This window comes from Phacochoerus africanus, chromosome 5 (assembly GCF_016906955.1).
Source record: "Phacochoerus africanus isolate WHEZ1 chromosome 5, ROS_Pafr_v1, whole genome shotgun sequence".
NCBI lineage: Eukaryota > Metazoa > Chordata > Mammalia > Artiodactyla > Suidae > Phacochoerus > Phacochoerus africanus.
This window is the reverse complement of record NC_062548.1, coordinates 123,304,527-123,327,388: the sequence shown is the minus strand read 5'-3', so window position 1 is coordinate 123,327,388 and position 22,862 is coordinate 123,304,527. Positions and strand designations below refer to the sequence as shown.

The 22,862-nt window shown below is 44.2% G+C and overlaps 1 long non-coding RNA gene across 1 annotated transcript in view; it reads right to left on the bottom strand.

Moving 5' to 3' along the window:
- LOC125128320 (uncharacterized) overlaps window positions 1–21,889 on the bottom strand; it is a 159,843-nt gene extending 137,954 nt beyond the window's left edge. The window contains exon 1 of the long non-coding RNA XR_007135201.1: window positions 20,922–21,889. This is a non-coding gene — a long non-coding RNA (uncharacterized LOC125128320). The remainder of the gene's footprint in view (window positions 1–20,921) is intronic.
- Between the last annotated feature and the right edge of the window lie 973 nt (window positions 21,890–22,862).

Here is a 22,862-nt window from a genome sequence, read left to right as displayed (position 1 = left end):
ATGTACTACAATCAGAAATGTCCTTAAGTTTTCAATAGTATATGAAATTGACCACGTATATTATAAAATATTGGTTGTATGTGTTCTGTGATATTGTAAAAATTATAAATATTTCACCAAGCCACAATTTTTAAATGTCTACTAAAATGTTGTTTTAACCCAACTGATAATGATACCTCACTTAATCTCTACTGCTCTGCTAACTACCCAAATTCACATTCACAATAACCCTTGCACCACCTCCCATCACTTAACACACGTCTTCCCTTTATCAGCATTTTCAGCTACATCAGCTTAGGGTGTGAGCTTTGGTGGGGGTTCTCGGTAATATAAGTATCTAAAAGGGAATCAAATGTCTTTTTCTCTCCATAGGAATTTCTCAGTGACTTATCCAAAAGCCACTGCTGGTTTACTTCTCTACCATCTGGGTCTCTTCATTCAGCTTTCCTGGCTCAGAGTTCCTTGGAGAGACTGAGCAGCATCCACAGTGGCCTTGGGTTGAGAGCCGCAGCCATGGCCTAGACAAGGACGGTTCAGCACTATGGACAGCAATGTGTATGCTTGTTTGCCCCCCCAACAAAAAGATTCTAGGTTTGCTCTCACTATGCCCAGAATGTACCCGTATTAAATCACCTTTTACCCCCAAATAACAATAATAACAGGTGAGATGTAGTGAATACCCAATACGTCAAGCATTATAATAACCTAATTTATTTGTTATCATGTTTAGTCCTCTCAAGAACTCTGCAAGATAGGTATCATTATCCCATGTACAGATGAAGAATCTAAGGCTCTGAAAGCTCAAGTAACTTTCCAAATGTCAATAACAATAAGCCCCCAGAGTGGGTCCTTGATGGCTTTGCTCTACCGTCTTCATGCACACATGCACACATAAGACTTCCTCCTGAGGGTCTGATGAAGCCCAAGCTTAGGGGGCTACCAGTTCACCTCCTGATGACAATCAAGGAGAGGAAGGTTCTATCTCAGAAAGGAAGCTATGATAAAAATGTAGGTGCTGTCCAAGGAAAGCCATCAGTGTGCAAGGGAGAGAGAAGGGGCCCTCAAGACATGTTTTCCCCAGCCACAGCTACAGGTTGCTCGCAAGGTCTTCGGGCACGTAAACCACGATGATAGGCACATTCCACTTACAAACGCTTGCATGTTTTCATTTTCATGTCTCTGATGTGTACATTTTTTCCCAAGCACAGCAGTTTTCTAATCAGTCCCGCATGTCTGTTCTCAACCATGTTGCTGAGAGCCAGCCAGACAAGCTGCAAAGTCCTTGGCCACAGGAGCACCTGGCTCCCCAAGGATGTGTGCCTCATTGTTTTAAATCTAGTAAAGGCTCTTTGATCTCCCTGCTTAGACAAGATTGCAGCCAGGCCTTTTTACAGCATCCTTCCAGATCCAGCACTCCCTCTTCTCCCACAGCCCTTTGATACTAACTGACACTAAACTCTCACCCTCTCCTTCCTCACCTCCCTCTGAGGGGCCATACAGCCCTCTGGGTCCTCCTCTTGCCTCTGTGGCACACCTCACAGAGCTGCACTCTCCCTTTATCCTGGGATGTTCACATGACTGTCTTTTAAGGAGACTGTAAACTCACTGAGGACAAGGCTACCTCTTAAGGAAGCAACCCTGACTCTGGAACTGCCTCAACTTTAAGCATTTATTCCTTTGACTTTCTATGGACCTATGTTCTCATCAGACCACTGATCCTAATTTTGACATGTAAAACATAGGCGCCACAGTCACATCTTTGTACCTCTCTAGTTGAGGGTTTCCCCTCCAAAAATACACACACACGCGTGCACACTTGTATATGTATGCATAACTGTGTGTGTGTGTGTGTGTGTGTGTGTGTGTGTAACTGTGTCTGTCTAAACAGCACATTCCCTCCTATTCAACTGTTGACTTCCCAAGGGTAGGGAATATCTAATTCTTCCTTGAATTTCTAGACGCTGGTACTATTCCAGGCACATAGAAGGTGACCAAGCATTTGAAAGGTGGATTTAAAGGCAGGGCATGTGCATTCGAGAGCTCAAATATAGGATAGGAATAACTCTCCCTTGAGCTTCACCTGGAAAGGGCCTAACAGCTACGTCTAACCTGTCTGTGTGTGCTGCTCAAGAACTAGGAAACAGCACCAGATCTCCAAACCCACCCCTCATTGCTTCCAACAAGGGACTTGGGCATGAAACACCTTACAATATCAAACAATACAAACAACACATCCCACCAGGGACCCCACTGATCCCTTCCGTGTGCCAGATCCTCCTGCTAGGAATAAGAAACTAATGCAGCTGATCTGATAACTGATTTCTTAAAATACTGAAGAAAGCTGAATTCAAAAAGCAGTAAATAAAAGGGGGAGAGTAAACTGTTTTTCTAAATACCCTTCATGTACCAGGTTTATGTGTACATATTACCTCATTTAAGCATCACAACCAATGTGAGACAGATATCATTTTCTCCCTCGCAGGGAGATCTAGAAAGACTTGGGCCCTGATCTGTGGGTCTGACATGCATGCTGCGGCCTATAACCCTGTGGGATACAAGACTGATCACGCAAGCGTCCCCTCCCCACTCACTATCTGTTTCCACTTCTACGGTTCACCAGAGATGGCAAGCCAATCTGAGCACATAATACAGCATAGTCTAGTAATGTTTCTTTATGATAGGAAAACAGTAAAGATTTCCTGTTGTAACATTAAATGCCACTTAAAGGAGTACAGATGCTGAATCTGAGCAGATTAGCTAAATTATAGTATAAACTCCAACGCTCAGAGTTGTATCCCCAAGGCAAAGTAAAATGTCCGGTAGTGGTTACCCCTTTCCTCAACAAAAAACAGCTTTCTAAAATGTGATGCATATAAAATATTACATTTCTTAAACTATGTTAGCTTTGGGCGGGTGGCATGTTTTCTATTGGGGTTAACACTGCTTATAGGAACTTAAGACCGGCATCTAATACAATGGGCCTTTGAGGGAAAACAAAATGTAAAACCAGCAATGCACTCCACGTAATGCAACTATGCTGCATCACTTGTGGTCCTCACCGATTCTGAGCTCTGCAGTGTTGAATCCTTCACCTCTGGCCACAGCTGTACGCAACTGGAGCAGACAAGCATATGTCAAATGAGTAGATGAACTTGGTGTGTGTCCTTTAAACCTTGCTCTTTGGGACGCCCTGCCACTGCCCTCATGAAAACACCACATTCTAGCATGCCCACACTCCAAAATTCAACCTTCCTCCCAGTAACTGAGTGCCCTCCCCATGGTGAGGCACTGCAGTTCGAAAAGAGTCAAGAGTTAGACCCACTTCCCACTCTGTGTGACCTCTATATAAATAGCTGACACTTACTGAAAATTAAATGGTGCCTGACATGAGCTAAGCTCATTACATAAATTATTTTCTTTACTTTTCACAACTTAAATAGACATATATGTTTTTACCCCCTCTTTACAAATAATGAAACCAATGAAATTCTAGAAGACAAACTCCTCAAGCACTTTGTCTTTTGTTGCTACAGTGCCTAGAACAGTGCCTGGCATAAAAGTTCTCAGGAAATAAATGTTTAAAAGAGTGACATCATCAGTACAGTGGAATAAGAGTTTTCTACCATCTTCCTCCCAAAGAATACTGATTTAGATACAGATAAGGGTGCCTCTGTGGAAGTCCAGGAGTCTAGTGGAGAAGTTCCAGCATATGGATGGAGGAAAAAAAAAATTTCAAGATTGGAAGCCTTAAAGAGGGTAAGAGGATCAGTTTCACTTTACCCCCAGCACTCTTCCCCAAGGTAGCACAGCTCAGTGCCAAGAGAGACCTCATCAGCCTGTGATCTCCCCCACAAGGGAAACTGTGAGCATGTGAGTGAATCCGCAGCCTCCCCAGCTGTGTGTGCACCACCAAGGAGACCCAGTTCTTTACCACCCCATCCAGAATTCTGAGATGTGCTATATAACCGGGAGTGGGAAATGGCGGGAAGAACAGGAGCCAGGGTCTTAGACAACATCGAAGGAACATGGATCCTACTAACTGTGTTGTACACTCTATCACGAAGTCCACCAATGAGCCCCTGGGAATATCTTATCCACAGGATCCTTCCTGGTACAGACACTGCCGATGCTCCACAACCTCACCCCACCCTGCGTCCATCTCCCTAAGGAGGCCCCCTATGGCACCAAGAACAAGTGTTTGCAGACCACTAGTGAGCACATGTAGAAAGACATAACAACTCCACAGGATATTAAGAAAGCACACAAGAATTCAACACAATCCCAGGGAAAGCAAAAGGGAAGCTGACAGCACCAAGCGTGATTTCACAGGATTGAGAGAAGGCACACTATCTTTTTCAGTTTTTTAAAGAAGGACTGCAGTCTTAAGAATTCCCCCTCCAAGAGAAAATAAGAACTGTAGAGCCGGAGTATAGAAAAGAGCTGAAAAAGACTCAGAATGCCTAACATGGATGATGGAAGGCATTTCTCTCCAAAAGCCAATCAGTTAAGACTGGAAGAAGTGACTGCTTCTTCAAACAGAGCAACACAAAACCTCAAGAAAATTTTAAAATCAAGGAAACATGACAACGCTAAAGAAACACAATAATTTTCCAGTAACCAACATCAAAAAAATAGAGATCTAAGATCTTCCTAATTAAAAATTGAAATAGTTGTTTTAAGGGAATTCAGAACTACAAGAAAATGCAGAAAGACAGCTATATGAAATGAAGAAAACAATGATAAAAAGAAGTCAATAGAGAGAGAGAAACTATGAGCAACAACAAGAACAACCAAAAAAAAAAAAAAAAAACCCCAGAAATTCTGGAGTTGAAGAATACAATGTGTGAAATGAAAAATGTAACAGAGTACATCAACTTCAGACTGAACTGAGTGGAAGAAAGAATCTGTGAGGTCGAAGACAGATCTCTTTACATTGTCTAGTAAAAGGAGAACAAATAAAACAGAAGGAAAAAGATTGAAGAAGCCTACATGAACTGTAAGAGAAAAAAATCATGTATTGGTAGAGTCCCAGAAATAGAACATGAGAGAGGGGTAAAAGCTTAAAGAGATAATGGCTGAGAACTTGCCAGCCCTAGGGAGAAATCTGGACATCCAAGCTCATGAAATTCATACATCTCCAAATAATTTCAACTCAAAAGACTTTTTCTAAGACACATTTTAATGAAACTGTCTAAAATCAAAGACAAAGAGAGAATTTTAAAAGAAGTAAGAGGGGGAAAAAAATCACATACAAGGGAACCCCCCATAAGGCTAATCAGAGGCTTTCTCAGCAGAAACCTTGCAGATTAGGAGTAACATGATAGCTAAAATAATTTGTTAATAGACACACAGTATAAAAGGATGCAAATTGTGACATCAAAAACAAAAAATGTTGGGGGTGAAGGAGAGTAACTCATACAACTCAACAGCAGAAAAACAAATCGTCTGATTAAAATTATAGGCAGAAAGAGTTTCTGTCATGGCACAGCGGAAATGAATCTGACTTAGGAACCTTGAGGTTGTGGGTTCAATCCCTGGCCTTTCTCAGAGGACTAAGGATTCGACATTGCTGTGGCTATGATGTAGGCCGGCAGCTACAGCTCCAATTAGACCCCTAGCCTGGGACCCTCCATATGCCACAGGTGTGGCCCTAAAAAGACAAAAATAAAAAAAATAAAAAATAAATAAAAATCACAGGCAGAGAACCTAAGCAGACATTTTCCCAAAGACTACAAATAGCCAACAGGTGCATGAAAAGGCACTCAACATCACTAATTATCAGGGAAATGAAAATCAGAAACACAATGAGATACCACCTCACACCTATTAGGACAGCTATTATCAAAAAGGCAAGAGATAACAAGTGTTGGTGAGGAGGTGGAGAAGCGGTAACCCTTGCGCACAGTTAGTGGAAACGTAAACTGGTACAACCACTATGGAAGACAGAATGGAGTTTCCTTGAAAAAATAAAAACAGAACTACTATTTAATCCAGCAATCCCACTTTGAGATATGACACTTTCATTTCTGAAGGAAATGAAATTACCATCTTGACGAGATATCCATTCATTGCCACATCAGTCGCAATACTCAAACACGGAAACACAAAAGTGATCGATGGATGAATGACTAAAGGAAACATTATTTTATACCACACATTAGATAAAGAGATACGAATGTAAACATTTCAATATCATTTTCCCATTAAAAAAAAAGAAATCTTGACATTTGCAACAACAGAGATGGAACTTGAAAGCATTCTGGTAAATGAAATAGGTAAAGAAAGTATACAAAGAGAGAAAAATACTGCATGATCTCACTTATATGTGGAATCTAAAAATGCTGACCTCAGAGAGGAGAACGGTGGTTGCTAGGGGCTGGGTGTGAGACAAATGGGGAGATAGTGGTCAGAGGTACAAACTTTAGTTACATGATGAATAAGTTCTGAGGATCTAATGCACACAGTTTCACAATACATACATGTATCAAATCATCAAATTGTATAACTTTAACTTCCGCAGTGTTATCTGTCGATTATACCTCAATTAAACTGGGGAAAAAAAGAAATTATAAGAAAAACATTGTTGAGTAAATGAATGAGTGAATGAAGCCAAGGAAAATTAACCTGAATTTCCAAGGTCACACAGCACTGCATCTAGAAGATACTTTTGAGAGTGGGACTTCCGGCATCCCTGTGCTGTCCTCATGCTGACATTCTCTAGGCAGGTCCGATTTAGTGGTCAGCTGGGCAGCACGGTGTGGGGACAAGGCCCAAGACTCGGAAGGACACAGCCCTGAATCCTAGTCCCAGGGCTACAGCTTACAAGTGCCATGAGACAATTTGACCTTTTTTTTTTTTTTTTTTAGCTTCTCATCTGTAAAACAAGAACAGTAATATCTACTTTTCTTCCTGTTAGCAGTTTTTGGATACTAATACTTAACTTCACTATATACCTCAAAGGAAACAGTAATTTTAACTTCACAGGGTGGATGTGAAAATTACCAAACATCACAAACTGAAATCACTTTTCAAACTAAAAAGATCAAACTTAAGTCAACAACAAAACAGAAGAGAGGAGGAAACACATTTTCCACCATGATACATAGTCACTGCTTCCAGGAACCGCTTGTCAGAGAAGCCGGAGCTGTATCTGCCCTTTGTCTATGGCACCCAGTTCACCAAACTTCAGGGCCACTAGCCAAAACTTTACATCAAGAAATTTCAGGCATGGCCTTAACCCCAGGACATTGCTATTACTGTAGTCCTATTTTCAGGAATTATGAGTCAAACCTGGCCCGGCACCACCAGCTACCCCAAAGCCCAGCCAGCTTTCCCAATCTTTGCTGAAATAACTGCCTGTGTCATCTGCTTCTGGTTCAAGGCCTACTATTTTAGACGTCCATTCAGTTTCCACTAAGATAGTCACCTAATATTCTATACCAATCATTAAATGTTAAATTGTATCCCCTTAAAAAAAAAGATATACTAAAGTCCTAACACCCAAAACCTCCAAATGTGACCCTATTTGAAAATAGGATCATTACAGATGTAATTAGTTAAGTTAAAATGAGATTATACTGAGATAGGGTGAGTCCCTAATCCTGTATGACCAGTGTCTTTATAAGATGTCCATGAGAGGACACAGACACTCAGAAACAATGGCCTTGATGGGGAAGGCAGACCCTGGAGTCATACAGCTGCAAAGCAGAGATACCCCAGGACTGCCGGCTAACTATCGGTGCCTAAGAAGAGAGAGGAAGGGATTCCCCTGAAGATTTCACAGGGATCATGGCCCTACTGATACCTTAATTTCAGGATTCTAGCCTCCAGAACTATGACACGACTAATTTCTATTATTTTAAGCCATTCAGTTCATGATATTTTGTTTTGGTAACCCTAGAAAATTAACACACCAACTATTCCATGATCCAGCAAAAGACTGCAGTAGCCCCACTCTCACGTCTGATTCCCCAAAAGCAAGATTCCCAAATGAAGCTCCAAAGTGGCAATATATCTCATTTACCCAGAAAGCCATGCTTTGTAGGCTTAACTACGGCATCGTGGCCACTCAGTTTTTTAAAACCAGGAGATTATTAAATAAATTATAATATTGCAGTAAGTAAAGACACATGTCCTGCATCATCCCGGTGACTGCCATACGATGGCATTTATGCCCCTGATTAGGTCACATTATAGGACACAGTATACCTTAAGATGGAGAGGTTAAGGTAGGCCTGACCTAGTCACATTGGTCCTTTCAAAGCAAAGAGTTTCCTCCAGTGGATCAGAGAAGAAGACAGAGATTCAAAACACGATGAGGATTCAACGCACTGTGGCTGGCTTGCAGATCAAGGGAGCCATATGTCAAAGGAAGACAGGTGGCCTCCAGCTGCTGAGAGAAGTCCCCACCTTATGACCAGCAAGGACAGGAGGACTTCGGCCATATACCATCTCGAGTAACTAAACCCTGCTGACAAGAACGAGCTTGGAAGCGATGCTTCCCAGAGCCTCCAGAGGAGAACTTAGCCCAGCTGACACTTTGATTTTGACCTTCTGAGACCTGAGCAGAGACCCCCAACTCCTGACTACTGATCTGTGAGCTAATAAGTGGGTATTGTTGTAAGTTGCTGAGTTTCTGGTAATTTGTTACACATCAATAGAAAACTAATGCAAATATATCCACAATAAATCTTTCATAGGTGCTTTCATTTAAAGTGCAAGAAAACTGGCAAATGTTGATGATATATTTGATTTTTTTAAAAAGGAAACCAAATCAAATATACAATATAATTGCAATTTTGTTCTATATATGTGTGTGTATATATATACACATATATATGCATATACACATGTGTACATATATGTATAAATATGCATATACATATGTGTACACACACATATATGTGCATAGGCAAAAGACTGCCTTAAAATACAACACGATGGTATCAGAGGTAAATAGGTGGTGAAAGGATTAAGTATTTTAAATTTCTCCTTCATACTTTTCTGATCCAATTTTTCCACAGTGAGAGTTTATGACTTCAACAAGAAAATATAAAATTGCTAATGCTTCCATCACTGCCAAGAACAAAGCATCTGGTTATGAGGGGCTGTTATAATACTGCAGCTAGTTTATCAGTAAGAAGCTAAAGAACCCTTAGACAGTATTTTATACTAATACTATGAATTCAGTTCTGTCGTGGAATAAAAACACATAACCACAAGTCAAACACAGTGGGACAACTGTGCCTCTGACCACTTGAGGCCAACTTCAGGTGACAAGAATTCTGAAGCCTGCGCCTGCTCGCTCTGGCAGCCAAGCAGACCACTCAGAGGCTGGGAATGAACTTTGGGACACTGAATTATTTGTCTTCACCGCTAATCCTGCTAATGCACTCACAATCTATTTGACAGGCTGCCCATCACATCCCCTCTGTTGGGGTGAGCAGGCTTCGGAGGTGGCGGTGACAAGGGGATTACTGAGAGGACAGACGGGCCCTCCCTCCCCTGCGTTCCGACTAGCTTTGGAGATAGGCTGCATGCCTCACAGGGCACCAGACAGAGGCTTGTCCTCGGCACAGACCCCCTGGCACAGAGGAACTTTGGCACAGAGGTACCAGTGGGAGATGTTCGCCAACCCACAGGGACCAGCGTTTTCTGACAGCCATGTCACTCTTCCGGTCTCATCAAGGAGAAAGGAAACAAGGCAAGTCAAAGGGAAAATTCACAGGGCTGCAGTTTCTGGAAGGTTCCTTCATAGCAGAGCTCCCCCTCCCTCCAGAATCTCTACATGCTAGAGGAAGCTAGAGGAAGTTCTGGCCTCGTGGGATGAGTCATAGCACACCTCTTCCTTCTCCTTCTCTGGCTACCAGGTTCTCAGAGAGTGGCTCACACTCTATAAAAGCTGCTGTTACAGTTTCATCTTCATGAAATTAGCAGGATTGCTTTATTTGCCTTCTGAATTTTCACGGGTTTCACTTTAAATACAAGGTAAAATGGAAATAATAGGCACAGCCTTCACGCAAGCAGATTAAAATTATCTGAAAAGGCAACATAGGATTTGCCCCAGAGCAAAGCTGCTGTCCCTTTTCTGGGAAGCCGCTCTAGCCAGCCTCAGCTCTCTGGCTGGAGCCAGGGTCCAGGCAGCATGGACAGTCCCTTCTACTCCCCTTTACACTCAAGGTTCTCATTCGCAGCCCAGAGGAGCAGAAAGACACTTCCCAGAGATTCAATCAACCAGTTACCTTCGTTTCCCCACTTTCCATGGTTTTCCTCATTCCTGTAATTGGGCCAAAGCTGTTGTCTGGGTTCTACCTTAGTGAGGAGCATCTCAGGCTCAAGTGTCACCAAAGACACTGGGAATCCTGAGGCCAGCACAACGATCCTGTGTCCCCGAGGAACCTGCCATCTCGAAGCAAAGAGACAGCCATAAGGTGCTGTGAGAAGGGTGAGGTTTCTGTAGCAGCACCTGGGGCAGAGGCCCCGACCAGACAGTGAAGGTGAGGGGTCTAGTCTGGGTGACCTAAGTTACTCGACTGCCTTCTCCAGCTATATTTCGGCCACACAGATCATTGGTGCCTCAACTACAAATGAACCTTTGAAGAGCAGTGGAAAGTCACAGCCATGGTCCACCAGGACAGCACCAGAGACCCATCTGGGACCATACACTCCACACCGCCATCAGCCCATGACAAGCCCAGCTTAGGTGCCCCACCATCACTTGGCGCACAGCTTACACTCTAGCCAGAGAAATGACCAGAAATGCACAGGAACCTCTTACACCCGCACCACCCTCTCGACCAAGCTGCACCGTCTCCTGACGGAAAAGAGTCTGGAGAGCCTGAGTGCAGGCAGGGGTCAGCCACACGCACCCCCACTCCCCTTCTCCCAGAGGGGGCTCCGGCCTGAATGAGACACCTTGTCAGGTTGCCCTTAGGGGCAGGAGGAGGGCCTCTGCCTTGCGCCTGGAGGTCAAGGCTGGAACCCCAGCCTTCATCATTCCCAGGCCTGCACTCGGCACACCTTGGGAGGCCCAACACTTTCTCAGCCCACAGTCTTAGCTGCTCTCTCCCTCTCCAGGAGAAGGTGAAGGCCTGCCCTCTGTCCTTCCTTCTGGGCACAGGAGTCAGAATCCAGGAGACTTCAGTGAACCGCACGTCCGGGGAGGCGGGAGAGGGTCCTGTGAGTGCAAGGACTTTAGGGTCTGAAGAATCTGGGTTCTTGTGATCTTGTGCTAATGTGTACTTCTGAGCCTCTGTTTCCTCATCTAAAAAATTAAAAAGAATAACATCTCTGCATGTCAGTCTCCTGACAGTGTCTTCTGTATGGTAAGAACGCAGTATATGCGGTCGCTCTTCCCACTAGGTCTGCATCCTAAACATCAGCTCTCAGCAATGGTTTTCATGAGAAAGAGGGAAAGCCTGGGGGGAAGATAAGGGAAGTAAATTAGGGTCTTGTCTTCAAAGGGAGGGAAACTCAAAGGTTTCTATGAAACCACCACCAATGGGAATACTTTCGGGCAAGACATTCTCCTTGCACAAGCTACAGGCATGCCTCCTGGGCCAGCGGGGAGCAGATCTCAAGGACCACGCCAAGTATAAAGTCAGCGATACACCAATTTCCGGGCTGCACATTTACGTGGGGATTTTTCTGGGCACCTCTGAGAACTTCATGTCAGCCAAGCAGGCTGAAGATGGTCCCCCCACCGTGGAACACAGTGAAACCAACATGCTGGGAAGGGCAGAATGATTTCCCCTGCTTCCTCGGAGGCCACACCAGCAGAGTCTCACTGACACCCCCTCCCCACGCCCTCCTGGACGGGGCCTTCTGCACTCCTCAGGGTGATCCATATGGCAAGGAAGTCAATCAATATTAGATAGAAAAACTCTCAACATTGTTTTGCATTTTTTTCTGCCAAAAATGTACCTTGCATCCCACTGTGAAATGACCTTAACATCTTACACAGCTAAAGTCCATGTAATACCCAGCTTTGGGTTACTCCCTAATTGCAGACCCTGAAGATTACGAAGAGAAGATAAAATCTGCACAGATGTTTGTGAGTTCCTTGTCACACCTGAGAACCAGCCCAGGGATGGAGGGAGAGAGCCTGTCCACCATGAGGGTGGCGACAGGGCTTCTCATCCCCTACAGATGGCCTCGTGCAGAAATTCCCATTTTGACACGGCAATACTGAGCCATCCTCCTCTGAAACTGGAAATAGGTTTGCCTTCATTGTTCCTCTAGAAATAAATATTTATGATTCAAACCTTTGCATTCATTATTTCAAATTTTGTGTTTGTGTAGTTGTTCTTACTTGGAGAGCATTTGGCTGGCTTTTACTATGCTTCTGGGACAAGTCAGAATATCCACATGCTTCAGCATATTTCCCAAACATGATACTGATTTTCTAAGTACAGCTATTTCAGTCCAGGTGTGTCTGCTACACAGTTCTGTAAACCACATGCAAGGCTTCCACCTTAATCTGCAAGGTAACATAGCTAGTGCCCAACAACTAAAGATCAGAGTATCCAGGAGAGAAAAATAAAGGGGCTTCTCACGCTTAGCAAAATCAGACATAGTCAGTCCTGTAGAGGATACGAAGTCTGAAAATTTCTTACAGCTGTGCCAGCAGCGTTCGGATTCTCTTCACTCTAAGACATCTTTGCGACCAAAAGCAGCTGAAAAGTTGGAAGTGACTGCAGATACTTTTTAAAGAATAAATAGAAAGAAGCAGATCATCTTTGACAATATTACCTACATTGGTGGCACAAATTTAAATTTTCCTCTGACAAAAACTGTAGAAGTTAGAAGAGATGTGTGTTTTTACTCTCATTGATAGGTAAGGAAATTGAGGCTCTGGGATGCTTGGGGCTTTGACCGATGTGACCCAGCAAAGTTTAGCAAAAAAACGGTGCTGAGGCAGAGGTCCCCTGCTCCCCAGTTCCTTTCATCTGGGTTATCTCCTTAAGTCTTCCCCAGCTGACTGAAGTGAACATCAGGTTGTAACAACACATCTCTGTAAAAAGTACTGACTGACGATCTCGACGTGTATAAAGGCCACACTTAGCCTACTCTCTGGCACAAGTCATAGACGTTAATAAATAATATTAACTGATGAGAAGTTTTTGCCTTAGTAATTATTTCTCTTCCTGACCAAGGCAATAGTAAGAAATCTATAAGACACAATTTTGGAAGAAGAAGGAAAAAAAAAAATCCTATCCCTTTAGGAAATACTTTGACAGAGAAGGAAAGTAATCTAATATTTTAGGAAAATTTGGTTATTTTCTTAAAATTCCATTGCCAAAAATTTTACGAGGCTTAAAATTCTATGGACAAATTTCTATGAAAAATTATTATCTGGAAACCAGACAAGGGAGTAGGGCAAAAAAGAAATCCATGCTCCCGGTCATTAGATACATTAGATGTTTTTCTTTTCATAAACAATATAATAAAACACTCAGCTTTACTTCTTAAAAACTCAAGAGGTTACAACTAATCTAGAAATATCAATTTTTTTTTTTTTTATCCATAGGGACTCTACATACCAACATTTGAGAGCAGGCAGAAGTTTTATCACTTTATAATAAAGTGTCACTCCAGAGCGTTTTATGTCTAAACATAGTGATAATTTTGCATTATGAAATTTAAAATAACACAACATATTAGAGTGGCAACTCAGGATCACCTTAACACAATAACGGAGAAGCAATCCCAGGATGAGGAAATTTGTGGATAAATGTGTGAAGAAATCCATCTCTTCACTCTTGTGAAGTCAAATATCGGTTCACTTATGCAACAAGATACCCAAAAAGCCACAGATTACCCATCAGCAAAGACTGAGGGGGAAGACTGGACTTCTGGCTTTGCCTGGCTGTGAAAAGGTGCTCCACCCTCCCCAACCCAGGTGTATTTGAGAAGACTGAGTGGGAAGCCGAACTTAAACCATCACCCAGAGTTAATTAGGCCTTCCACCGACCCCCAGCAGAAGCAACAAACAGGGACTTGGGCCTCTCCCCTCCCAGCCTAGGAGGTGTCAATGGAGGTCAAGGGGGGAGACTGAAATCTCACCTCCACCAAGTAGTAATGAGCCACCTCATCCTCCCAGGGTGCCAAGGGAGGCCAAGGGAGAGCCTGGCCCTTCACCCCATGTGGTGGCAGGAAAGCAGTACCTCCTTCTTCCCCAGTGGCACAGCAAGTTGGAGGAGACTTGCAAAAAGCAGATTTAAATAAGGCCCAGAGTCTCATAATCCCAAAAATTTCAAGGGTGCAGTTGGAAATCACATGTGAGACCAAGAACCAGGAAAATGTTCACTTGAAAGAGAAAAGATAATCAACAGACATCAACATCAAGATGACACAGATGTTGCAATTGGACAGGAATTTAAAAGCAGCCATCCTAGAACTACTTCAGTGCACAATTATGAACCCCTGAAACAGCTGAAAAGAACAAAGTCTCAGCAAAGAAACAGAATATGTGAAGAAAACCCATAAAGAAAATTTAGAATTTAAAAGTTACAATCATTGAAAGTTTTACAAACCTCAACAGCAGAATAGCGAGGATACAGGAAATAATCAGTGAATTGGAAGAGACAATAGAAACTAAACTAGAACAACAGAGAGAAAATAGACTGAAAAAGTGAACAGAATCACAAAAAGCTGTGGGACAATAACAAAAGTTGTAATATTTGTGTCATTAGCGTCTAAGAAATAGAGAAGAAAGAGAATGGCACTGAAAAAAGTATTTGGAGAAATTACGGCTGAACATTTTTCAAATGTGAAAAAGAATAATAGTTAAGATGTTTTCAAATGTAGCAAAAGACAAAAACCAATAGATTTAAAAATCTGAGCAAAACCCCAAATGGATAAAGCCAAAGAAATCCATACTATGAACCATCATAATCCAACTTCAAAGACAAAGTCTTGAAAGCCGCAAGAGAGAAATGACACCTTACATAAATGACAAAAACAATTCAACTGACAGTGGATTTTTCATCAGAACCATAGAAGCCAAAACGTTGTAGCACAGCATTTTTCAAGTGCTGAAAAGAAAGAACTGTTAGCCTAGAATTCTGTACCTTGTAAAATTATTTTTCAGGAATGAAAGAGAAATAAAGAACTTCTTAGATAAAGGGAAATTCAGACGATTTTCCACCCAGACCTACTGTTAAATAATGGCTTTAAAAGGTCCTCAAAACAGAATGGGAATGACAAAAGAAGGAAACCTGGAACATCAAGAAGAAAGAAGCAGGAGTTCCCGTCGTGGCGCAGTGGTTAACGAATCCGACTAGGAACCATGAGGTTGCGGGTTCGGTCCCTGCCCTTGCTCAGTGGGTTAACGATCCGGCGTTGCCGTGAGCTGCGGTGTAGGTCGCAGACGCGACTCGGATCCCGCGTTGCTGTGGCTCTGGCATAGGCTGGGGCTATAGCTCCGATTCGACCCCTAGCCTGGGAACCTCCATATGCCGCGGGAGCGGCCCAAAGAAATAGCAAAAAGACCAAAAAAAAAAAAAAAGGAGGAAAGAATCATAACAACAAAAACGTGGCTAAGTACAATAGACCCTACCTCTCCCCTTGAGCTGTCTAAATTACACTTGATGGTCAGGGCAAAAGGTGGAGCACATTGTGGGACATGCATCTCAACGTACGCAGCGGAAATATTTAATACTATTACAACATAAACGGGGAGGATGAAAGACGTTAAAAGGAGGAGTCTTTGCTCAGGCTGCTATAACAGAACACCACAGACTTGTTGGCTTAACCACATTTATTTCTCATAGTTTGGGTTGCGTGACGTCCAAGATCAAGGTGCCAGCAGATCCAGGGTCTGGAGGGGGTCATCCTCCTGGTTTGGAGATGGCCAGCTTGCCTTCTTGCTGGGTCCTCACATGGGGGAGAGCAGAGAGGGAGGAGGCAGGCTCTCTCTGGACTCTTCTTGAAAGGGCACCAATACATACAGTCATGAGGGCTCCACCCTGACGACCTAATTACCTCCCAAAGGCCCCGCTTCCTAAAACCATCACATGGGGGGTTAGGATTTCAACCCAGGGATTTTGTGAGGTTCAAACACTCAGTCCACAATGGGGGGTAAGGTTTCTACATTCACTCAAACTGGTAAAATGATGACACCGGTAGATTTTTGTGCTGATGATGTTAATCTTTCTCTTGATTGTGGCGGTGGTGACAGGAATCTACCCTGTACTATTACTACGTTTATTTAAAAAAATAGCATAAGAATATATACACGCTGTACCAATATTGATTTCTGGTTATGATACTGTATTATCATTACGCAAGACGCAACCATTGAGAGAAAATGGAACCTCCCTGTACCATCTTTGCAAATACCTGTATGTCTATAATTACTTCAAAATAAAAAGGTTTTAAATAATGGGAAATGGTCCTAGATTAAAAGATGATAAAGACACAAATGTAACATTAAAATCTCTTCCTATATGATCATGATTTTTTTTTTTAATTTCAAAGGCTGGAAAGTTTGGAGAATTTTTTTTTTTTCGTTTTGGCTTTTAAGGGCCACACCCACGGCATATAGAAGTTCCCAGGCTAAGGGTCAAGTCGGACCTGTAGCTGCTCACCTACACCAAAGCCACAGCAATGCCAGATCTGAGCCACATCTGCAACCTACACCACAGCCACAGCAATGCCAGAGCCTCAACCCACTGAGAAAGGCCGGGGATCGAACCTGCGTCCACATGGACACTAGTCAGGTTCATTACCGCTGGACCATGATGGGAACTCCCTGGAGAAATTTTGATATAGACTAGCTATTTGATGATATTAGATAAAATTATTGTTGATTTTCTTCAGCATGATAATAATGTTGGGGTTGTGTAGAATCATGCCTTTTGTCCTAAAAGATGTGTGCTGAAGTATTTAGGGACAAAATGCAATGAAGTCTGGAACTAACTTTCAAACAGTTCAAAAAATAAACTCAAAATGGATTAAAGACCTAGATATAAGACCAGACACTATCAAACTCTTAGAGGAAAACATAGGCCAAACACTCTCTGACATAAACGACAGCAACATCTTCTCAGATCCACCTCTTCGAGTAATGACAATAAAACCAAAAATAAACAAATGGGACCTAATCAAACTTCAAAGTTTCTGCACAGCAAAGGGAACCCTAAACAAAACGAAAAGACAAACCATAGAATGGGAGAAAATCTTTGCAAGTGAATCAACTGACCACGGATTCATCCCCAAAATTTATAAACACCTTCTTCAGCTCCATACCAAAAAAACCAAACAACCCCATCAAAAAATGGGCAGAAGATCTAAACAGACAGTTCTCCAAAGAAGACATAAACAGCTGGCCAAAAAACATATGAAAAGATGTTCAACATCACTCATTATTAGAGAAATGCAAATCAAAATACATATGAAAAACATATGAAAAAACATATGAAAAGATGTTCAACATCACTCATTATTAGAGACATGCAAATCAAAACCACGATGAGGTAGCACCTTACACCAGCCAGAATGGACATCATCCAAAAGTCTACAAACAAGAAGTGCTGGAGAGGGTGTGGAGAAAAAGGAACCCTATGACACTGTTGGTGGGATTGTAAATTGGTGCAACCACTGTGGAAAACAGGATGGAGATTCCTCAGAAAACTCAAAATAGAACTTCCATTTGATCCAGCAATCCCACTCCTGGGCATCTATCCAGAGAAAACCATGACTCGAAAAGACACATGTACTCCGATGTTCATTGCAGCACTATTTGCAATCGCCAAGACATGGAAACAACTTAAATGCCCGTTGACAGAGGAGTGGATCAAGAAGATGTGGTACACATACACAATGGAATATCACTCAGCCATTAAACGGAAAGAAAAAACGGCATTTGCAGCAACATGGATGGACCTAGAAATTATCATGCTAAGTGAAGTCAGCCATACAATGAGACACCAACATCAAATGCTTTCGCTGACATGTGGAATCTGAAAAAAAGGACAGACTGAACTTCTTCGCAGAGCAGATGCTGACTCACAGACATTGAAAAACTTATGGTCTCCGGAGGAGACAGTTTGGGGGGTGGGGGGGATGTGCTTGGGTTATGGGATGGAAATCCTGTGAAACTGGATTATGATCAACTACAGATGTGATAGATTCATTTGAGTAATTTAAAAAAACAAATGTTAAGTAAAAACAAAACAAACAGTTCAGAGAGAAAGACAGTGAGAGGGAAACAAAGATAACAAAACATTTTCAAATGTTGACAGTATGAGAAAGATAGGAGTTCCTGTTGTGGCGCAGTGGTTAACGAATCCGACTAGGAACCATGAGGTTGCGGGTTCGGTCCCTGCCCTTGCTCAGTGGGTTAAGGATCCGGCGTTGCCGTGAGCTGTGGTGTAGGTTGCAGACGCGGCTCGGATCCTGCGTTGCTGTGGCTCTGGCGTAGGCCGGTGGCTACAGCTCTGATTGGACCCCTAGCCTGGGAACCTCCATATCCCGTGGGAGTGGCCCAAGAAATAGCAAAAAGACCAAAAAAAAAAAAAAAAGATATGAGGGTGTTCCTTGTGCTATTCTTTCAATTATTTGGTATGTTTGTAAATTTTCATTTTTAAAAATTGGAGGGATGGATTGATGGAGATAAATGTGAAAAAGCATGTATATAAAATATTAATTGAGGAATTTAAGTAGTGGGTAATTGATGTTCATTATAAGTTATTTGGATTTTTCTGTATGCCTGGAAATGTTTAAAATATTGGGGCAGGTGGAAGCTGAGGGAACATATGGAAATCCAATGTCCTCCCCCAGCACTCCCATTCCTCCCAGGCCCAGTAAAATACATACTTGGGATAATTAAAATAAAACTTATCATTTGCCATAGGCAAAAGCTTGCCTGGCTTCCTGGCTGGAGAAACGCTATCAGTGTTGCCCATTTTCCCATAGTGCTAAGGTCCCAGGCACTGCCACTGTCCACACCACCACACTGAGAAGTCTCCCACAGGGTCTTGCTGAACAAGGACCAGGCTGGGCTCATGGGTGATCTGGTTTTCCTAGCAGGTACCTAGAAGCTGATAAGAGTTAGTGCCCCTATGTGAGCAACTGAGGCCTAGGAGCAGTGAGAAGTGTGGAGGTGGAGGTGGTAAAGAGCCAAACGAATTTGGGGTTATATATGTACGTTGAAAATACGTTTATGTTTGAGGAATATATTGATTTTATTTATTTACTTTTTTTGGTCTTTTTGTCTTTTTAGGGCTGCACCTGCAGCATATGGAGGTTCCCAGCCTAGGGGTCCAATCGGAGCTGAAGCTGCCGGCCTACACCACAGCCACAGCAACACCAGATCTGAGCCGTATCCGTGACCTACACCACAGCTCACCGCAACGCCGGATCCTTAACCCATTGAGCGAGGCCAGGGATTGAAATCATCCCCTCATGGATGCTAGTCGGGTTCACTGTCTGCTGAGCCACCATGGGAACGCCCTGATTTTTTTTTTTTTTCTTTTTAGGGCCACACCAGAGGCATATGGAATTTCCCAGGCTAGGGGTCTAATTGCAGCTGCAGCTGCTGGCCTACATCACCCACAGCAACACCGGATCCAAGCTGCATCTGTGGCCTATGCCACAGCTTGTGGCAACGCTGTATCCTTAACGCCCTGAGCAAGGCCAGGGATCAAACCTGCATCCTTAGGGAGACTATGTCAGGCTCCTAACCCACTGGGCCACAACAGGAATTCCAGGAATACATTAATTGTAGGCAAAAACATGTCTTTTATAGGACTACAACAAGAAAACAGCAATTCTGCCATCATCATGGTGGGAGTTTTTAACGCATTAAGTGCCAAAGTTAGGAATGAACAGACAAAGAAAGTGGAAAACTAAAAAAGAATAGCGAACTCTAGAGATGACCCTCATCATTAAAAAGATGGCTCTTATGATACACAGATCCCTGTGACAGTTTGCAAGAACTCTTCAGGCCGCCCCACCCACCTTAGTGTATCAGCTCAAATATTTCAGTGTTGGCTGATCTGACCAATTAGGAGACCATGGGGCCTGTTCCTGATAGCTACATGACCACACCTGCTCTGGTTCTCCGCCTCCTGCCTGCACACTTCCAGGAGAAGCTCTATATGCTGTGAGATGTGGGAGACACTGAGAACTCTGACTGCAAAGATGCTCAGCTCCTGACCCAGATCAGTAAGAAGTAAAGCAACCTGCCAAGCAAATCTCGTTACACAAGGCAAGGCCCATATTCTCTGGGAGCTCATTTTCCATCTCTGGTCCTTGGAGCAGCAGAGAATCTAGCCACTCCTGCCCCATCTCCTCTAGTTTTCTTTCATGTCCCCTGTAAAGTTCCTCATCCCAAGCCACCATCTACCTTCAGGGCCCGAGTGGTACCCATTCCTGAGAATGACAAAAAGCAATCCATCCCTGCCCTTGTCATGATAAAGCTCCTTATCTTATCTCACTAGCCAAAGAGTTCAATCAAACCAAACATTAAAAATAAGTTAATTATGCTTTATCCCTCCCCAGAGATGGCTGAGCTACTAAGAGCCAGCTTGGTGTTGGGAAAGGAAAAACAAACTCTCAACTGATTCATCTTGCATTCATCTCAACCCATCTCACTTTTCTGGGTTAGTCCTTCTATTCTATATTCCTTTTGTGGAGCTGGAACCAGCAGATGCCAGGACTCGGGTGGCCGGGTAACCTTCCTGCAGACGTGTCCATGTAACAGTACTGTGCGACCAGCTTTTCTGTAGGCTAGGACACTCGAGCACAAATCCAAAAGAGAATGTAGTAGGAGGTATTTGCAGAGTCAAAGACCCCGTGTTACTTATTCAGTGACCCCTGCCACATACACAGGTCCCTGCCCACACTTTAGTCTCCCCAAAGTGATTTTTTTTCTCCCTAAGCACATGTCTCAAAGGATTAGTGAGTAGGGCACTTACATTTTTTTCCAGGTTTCAAGACCACCAGTCCAGGTGAGATACCCTTCTTTCATCCCCTGTCAGGTTCCCTGGGCTAGGATACAGTGATGATGGAGGAAGATTCTCCTAGGAATAAGGCAGCTTGGGAGGCAGGCTACTTCAGGATGCTGAGAGAAGTATTTCTAATAATACTTTTACATGGTGCTTCATAGATGCCAAGTTATTCTGCAACACATTAGGGTCCAGTTTTGGTTCAAGTAGTGAATAAATGATTGGGAAAATATGACTTTGACCTCTATATCAACCAAACGAGGCAGACGATTAAAAATATCATCCCCATTATGAGGCTTAGAAGTGGAGGGGCTTTGCCCGAAGCTTGTATGTGCTAGGAAAAGCTAGAACTGGATCTTCAGACCTCAAAGGAAACACAGCTTCTAATTCTTCCTCTGCCATTGACATCAGCTTTGACGCCTTCCTAATATCTCATGTCCATAGTGAATTTTTCATTGCAAACGTATGCAACCTGGGCCCAACCATCTGTTTGGCTCTGGAGGCAACCCGGAAAGCGCGGCCAGACCCAGAGCGTGGGTGATAAGCCAGTGCCTCTAAGAGTTCCGCCCGGCTTGGAGGTTGAGACCTCTGCCTCAGAGACCCTGTCCGAAAAGGCTGAGGATGGACTGGAATTTCTGATCTAGGGCAGGGCCCGGCCGAACCATCCCTGCCAGCTGGAATCCCAGGGACCTCTGTCAGATCCCGTCTGCGTTGGGTTCGAGACGCCATAGAAACTCCAAGGGTCTCCAGCCGGCATTAAACCCGGAGCTGCCGTCTTCCTCGTCGGCAACGCCAGCGCTCACAAACGTCAATGGCTGGATGTGCCCGTCGGGTCAGCGTTACCCTGAATTTGTGATCTCTGAAAGCGGGACACCGAAATCTCCCACCACCGCGGAGGACCGCCGCAGGAGTGAGCGCTCACACGCCCGCCGCGCAGGGCGGTGAGTTCCTTCTGCGCATGCGCGCCGGGCCTGCGCAGTGGGCGGGGAGACCGACGGGTAGGGCGGGGCCAGGTGGGTGGAGCGAGTATCCAGCGGCCGCCCCTGCCCTGAAACCCTGCGGGCTGGGAGACCTTTCTAAACCATCCGATCCCGCAGGCAGAGGCTGCTGGGCACCCTCCTTCTCTAAGAGCACCTGCCAATGCTTCGGGGCTGCAGATCCTATCGGTGGGGATGAACCGATTCTTGGCGCGTCTATGGGCAGGATTCGAGGGGCGGGGCTGGGAAATGTGGGAGCAGTAATGACAGCGCTTCAGGCGGGGCCCATTTGTGACGTCATGAAAGTACGTCAATGAGATACGCTGCAGACGTCGCGGAGCCCTTGTGCTCTTGCCTGTGTGACGTCACTGTGTCGGCGGGAGGATGCCCTGACGTAGAGGTGGGATGGGACGCCTTTGAGCCGGTTCTTCCGCCACCAGGGCTCCAGGGGTGGGGGTGGGGAGATACCACCTGTCCCACCTTCTTGGAGATGAGGCGACGTCCAGGAGGCCTCTTTCATCTCCTTACCCCCCAGGACCCTATGCTAGCCCTGAATCCCGAGACGAGGAGGTCCGCGGGAAAATGTCTCTTCGTGCAACCCGAACACTTCCAATTCGGAAGGAGGAGGTGGAATTTGAACTCTTCCTCTGGGAAGAAGCCCCTGCGGGCTGTTCTTTCGCCCAGGGTATTCCTAACCGCTTCCCAGAGATAGCGCTGGGAAACTCCAGGCTGCGCCCAGGGTCTCTCGCGCCTTCTAGCCGCCCAAGCAAAGAAGTCTAGCCGGGTAGCTCCCTCGTCCCCTGCACCGGACACAAATCGCAGGCCTAGCAGCTTTGGGAAGGGCCCAAGCTGAACTCTCACCTCCTCTGCTCCTGTAACCCGGCCCTAGCCACGCTGGGCACGCAAGACAAAGGAGCTTAATGTCTGAAAAGGG